Here is a 5,879-nt window from a genome sequence, read left to right as displayed (position 1 = left end):
CATTCCAAAGCAAATCCACCAGTTTGCAAACCTCCACTTCCCATAAAATCACCACCAGTGCTTTGGCTTTGGAATGTCATCATCTGGTACAATCAAATGCCCATCTTCATCCATTTCTAGTTCATCAATTCTTGCCCAGTGTATGCCCAGCCAGTGCTAGTTTTTCTCCTCTTACTAGTTGGATTGGTCTTCAATTTTTTGTCTGCTTGAGAACCTAGGCTTCTCCTTGCTCTTCGTGCTGCGCACATCATCTTGCTCCTTCCTGGAATCGCCCCAGTAAACAGCCGTGACGACTGGATCTCCGTATTTTGCTGGCCTTCGGCAGGTGCTGTTTCAAAGTTTTTCTCGTCGTGTCAGGGCTTTTGGATCCTCAGAAAGCCTTGATGTACTTCCCTTGGCATGATTCAATGGAGACTTGCTCTTGTCCCGTTCTCCAATATCGCAAAAATCCTCGGTTACTTCTCTCCAACAGTACCGTCCATGGTCTAGGTGTCATTTCTTGTAGCTGCCGATGAAGCTTCCTCGCCTTCTTCAGGGCTGTCCATTCTATCATCTTCCAATATCTCGTCTAGAGCACATCATAATGCTGGTGTCGCTGGAGCGGAACATCGAGTTTCAAGAAGTCGTGAAGCAGAGAAAGAAGAGATCGATTCTAGACAGGAAGGCTGGCTTTTTTCTTTTTGCAAAGACCAGTTGTTGCCTCTCGTCATCTTCCTCGTTCCGCTATCTCTGTCCTCCCCTCCAGAAACAACCAGTCCTCCCCTCCAATATAGCACAACCAAATAGCTAAATCTGCCTTGTTAGGCATTCCTAACAAGCAACTTTGTATCCTCTCAAAGTTGCCCCTACGTCCAAGAAGGTCTATCCTAGTGGCATAATGCTTCGAGTCTGAATATAAACTAAACACTTTGCTCATAGACTTGAAACACTCAACACCTTTGGTGACAAAGCCAGTGACTGCAAGCTGAAAGAAGAGACACAAAGGTCACTTGGTCTAGATCATAACCTGCCAACTGCATTTCCTGGAACATGTGAAAACTAGCATTACAATTTCCTTCTTGTGCATAGCCAGCAATGCACACATTCCATGACACAGAATCAGGCTGGACAAGTCCATCAAATATTGCCTGAGCATCTGCCATGTTTGCACAACTCCTATAAGCACAAACGAGAGTATTTGCAAGGGCTATGTTCATCTCATAACCTATAGATATAACATCAAAATGCAGTTTCCTACAAGCCTCCAATTCTCCTACTTCACAGCAGGCTTGCAGAACAGTCATCAATGTAATCTCATCTTGAATTGCATGTTCCTCTTGCATATGGCGATACAATTCTAGAGATATTTTGTCTTGTCCCTGCTCTACATATGTTGTGAGCATTGCATTCCACAACACAGTGTTGAGCTAGAACAAACCAGTAAAAACAGTTTCTGCTTCATTGTCCCGCATGTTACGTTGGCCTTGTTCACGTGCCACCTTTATCTTCATAGCTTAAATGTCAGCTTCTACATGGCTTCCTTTGATTCCATGGGTTCCTGCACTTTTCTTGGAGTTCTTCATTGAAATTGACAGCATGATAATATTCTTTGGCATCAGTTTTTCATATTTTTCTGACACACACACAACACGCACACAAACAGAAACACACGGAAACACAAACACACAAGTGGAGTATATACATTGGATGCGGGTTCAGAAAAGGACAGAAAGATAATGCAGCAATCAAACACAATGAAACACACGTGAAAAGATAACATAGATGCACAAAAAAAATGGAGGTGTTTATGGCTCAGATGCGCAGCAGCACGACATCCATCCCCTCTAAACCTGCGCATCCTCCAGATGAGCCAACTATCCATGATCATCTATCTAAGTCCACAAACAGGTCCAGTTCTTCATCAGTTTCCGGTAGAGTTGTTTCTCCATCAGCTACATCATCCATATTCTCTACTTCTTCTGCTAGAATTTCTTCTGACTGCTCTTCTTCTGCCAATGCTTCAAGTGCATACTCTTCATCTTCTCTTCTCTTGAAAATCTTGACTCGTTTTCCAGCAATGGGCACCCTCAATACCATCCCATCCAATTCAGCCAACTCATAGGTAGCATTGTCAAAAACCTGTTTCACTTCATACGGTCCAAACCATCTTTGAACCATTTTTCTCATGCTGCTATGCTGATTCTCTAGTCTATTGTCATAGACTAGAACCGAATCTCCCTCTTTTATGGCTCTAGGCTACAAGCGATGCCTCAAATCAAACCTGTCCTTGTTTCCGAGTCGAGCAACCTTCAAACGATCAATTGCTAGCTACACATCTTCTGCCCTTCTCTCTAGTTGACGAATCTGAAGAGCTAGAAGCTCCTCTCTTGATAAATTCTCATGCCAAGGAAGAGCACTCCACGTGAGAGAACAAATTTTAGTAGGCATGATAGGTTTCTACCCATACATCAATCTTGCAGGCATATATCCAGTAGACACGCTATGTGTAGAGTGGTCTGCCCACAATGCAAAAGGTATTAATCTCGGCCAATCTCCAATCTGACCTCCACAAGATTTTGCCAATGCCTTAACTATCGACGGATGCCCTCTTTCGCTCTTACCCTTCCCCTCTGGATTATAGGTAGTAGTAAGAGCCAACTTAATCCCAAGCCATGAGAAAAATTCTCTAGCTTCATCTACATCTAGCTCTCCATGATCAGCAGTAATCTTGCCTATACATCCATACCTGCAAAATATTTATTCCAACAAGAATTTACATACTGTAGTGGTGGTCTTCGTCTGCAAAGATCTGCCTTCAACATAGTTTGTAAGATCCTCCCTGGCCAAGACAAGATATCTCATCTGCCAAAGTCCCACTGGCAAAGTAACCAAGTCAACCACCCCCTTATAATGCATACATAGTAGATAGGTCGGATACAACTCATCGCGATGCCGCACTAAAGAGTAGAGTTGACAGTCCCTGCAAGTCTCCACAAAGTGGGAAACATCCTTGTACATCCCTTTCCACCAGTATCTTTCTTTGATTTTCTCATAGGTAGCCCACACACCTCTGTGTCTAGCCCAAGAACTCTCATGAAACTCTCGCATAATCTGTATCTGCATTGCTGCCTCACAAACTACTCTCAAGGGTAGGCCGCCTCTCCTCTTTAGGTGCTTCCAAAGAAAACCATCTTTCAAGAAATACCCAGAAGCCTTTCTTCTGATTTTCTTGAATGCATCATCTGTCCAATCAGCTCTTCGAGTCAATGAACTCAGATACTGACCAATTTGCAGCCACTCGCCAACATAGAGTTCTTCAGTAAAGGCTTCAACAGTAGATACATGACAATCATGAACAAGGACAGAAGCTGCAAACTTTGTCTCATCATCTTCTGCAAGCAATGACTCCTCATCCTCATATCTTGCTCTTGTAGCTAGTAATCATTGCTATGTGTCAAAATTTTGGATTCAATGATTTGATGTAAGCAATCCACCAAAGCATCGCTATATCTGGAGTCGAACAGCTAGTAATCATGCCAAGCAAAGGCAAGCAATCTCTTTCCACAACAACTGGAGCACCAATAAAATACTCTTTATCACACTTCAGTGTAGTGACTACTCCCCACAACTCTCTTTTAATCTGCGGATATCTTCTTTGTCGCTCATTAAGAACTTTAGCTTCAAAGTGAATTGCATATCTGATCCCATCAGCATCATCCTATCCCACTGCCCAACCTATGCCAATAGGGCTGGTATCAACTGTCAATATGATTGGCCGTCCACACTGATAATCCATCTTGCGAAGAGTAGGAGCCGACTGCAACAGCTTCTTGAGTTTACGCATAGCTTTCGAATGCTTCTCATCCCAATGAAACTTCTGCCTCTTTCGAAGCAGCCGATAAAGAACATCTGCTATGTGAGCAAAATGAGGAATCCAAATCATGTAAAATACACAAGCTCCCACAAATCTCCGCACCTTTGAAGTAGTCGAGCAATACTCTGCAATCTTGCTTATGGCATCCACCTTTGCAAGTAAAGGCTTCTTGCCATAATAACCAACCATATGCCCAACTATGATGACTTCATTAACACCAAAGACATATTTCAGCCCTGAAAGAGTCAAATTCACCTCCTCTAATTGTGTCAATATTTGCTCACAAGCAACCAAGTGTTCAGCCACAAACGGTCTACATCCTCGCAAATCAAGACTCTCATTCTTTTCTTCTTCTGCACAGCCTTTAATAGGCACATCATCTAAGAAAGGCATGGTATACTGCGGAATACAGTCTCGCAGAACTTTATGCATAGCATTCATCATATGAGCAACTGAATTGGTGGCACATTGAGGCAAGGTACACATCCTCACAAGACCAATAGGTGTCCGCATGGTGGTAATATCCCTGCTTTCCAAGGCAAGATGAAACTGGTCATAACCAGAATACAAGTCACCTAGGGAATAGATGGCTCGTCCTGCAAAAGCCTCAGCAAACTCATCCACAACTGGTCCTGTTCCCACATTCCTGATTGTCACTCTATTCACAGGTTGCATATCTTGAATAAATCTCAAGGTTCCATTCTTCTTTGGTACAGTAAACCACCTGTTAGAATAGGGCACAGAAGAGGGTTCCAAAATCCCCATCTTAATCTTCTCATTCAGCAACTCTATCAGCTTTGGCAAGTGTGCTCTAGGCACATGTATAGGATGTATATTTCATGGCACATGAGGAACGGTGAAGATGACCATAGGCGCAACCGATTCGGGACTAATGCAGCCAATTTCATGAGGAAAGAAAGAAAATGCCTTACCATGTCGTCCAAGCATCTCTCTGAAACATTCTTTTTCCACTAGAAGCAAGAAATCATCATTTCCAATCTACAATTCTGCAAGACTTTCAGTTGTAAATTCATGGCCAATATTTGCAGGATCTCTCAACATAGGCTGCTTCATAGCTTTTTCCATCTGCTTATCACTATCAGGAGGAAGCGGCCCTGCAACCGGCTTAACCTTCTTATCAAATGTTTTATACTTCGTGTCAACCTTGGCATCAGTCAGGCACTCTCTTCTTTGCTACAATTTCTGCAAATTTTCAGCAATTCTCAACTCTGTTGGGTGAAAATTTTCAGCCCTTTGCTCTATGGACTGCATGGGTGCAGTCTGAAACTCTGTATGCTGAAATTCTTCAGCATTAAACTCTGTTGGCTGAAAGGTTTCAGCCCTCTGTTCTGTGGATTGCCAAGATGTAGCCTCATACTCTGTATGCTGAACTATTCGAGCATTTAACTCTGCTAGCTGAAAGGTTTCAGCCCTCTGCAACTCTGAAAGCTGATCAAGACTAGCCATAAACTCGGCTTGTTGAGTTTTCTCAGCCTCTGACTCTGTTTTCAGCATAAAACTAGAAATTTTCTGATACATATCCAAGGTTTGCACATGTATGATCCTTGAACCCTTACATACATCAGTTTTCAGCATATTTTCCATCTCAGACAAAGTATCTGCATAAGATATTCCATCATACAGCCCATCCACATGCTCTTCTACTTGCAAAATACCTGCAATCTTTAACTCTTTCTCCTTACGACCAATGTATTGCCCGGCAGCTCTAGACAAATCTGAAATTTTCTGATAACTCACTGAACTATCTGAAGAAAAACCAAAAAAATTAGTGGAGAAAGACTGGCTGCCAGGAGGCGAGATCTCCTTTTTTCTCCGCTCCGTACCACTAGCGTCTCAAACGCAGATTTTACAAAGGTTTTAAATCCCACAATTGCCAAAGACGAAGACCGTGAAAGCCAAATAAAAATATATAAGCCTTGTACACCCGACTTTGAGCTATGCTCATCCCGCTAATTGGATTTTGAGAGTGTGAGGTCTTTTGAAGTTTTGCAGGATGACCGAACAA

This window comes from Lygodium microphyllum, chromosome 20 (genome assembly GCF_053477565.2).
Source record: "Lygodium microphyllum isolate KBCC chromosome 20, Lygodium_microphyllum_v1.1.10, whole genome shotgun sequence".
NCBI lineage: Eukaryota > Viridiplantae > Streptophyta > Polypodiopsida > Schizaeales > Lygodiaceae > Lygodium > Lygodium microphyllum.
Note: the sequence above shows the minus strand (reverse complement) of the source record.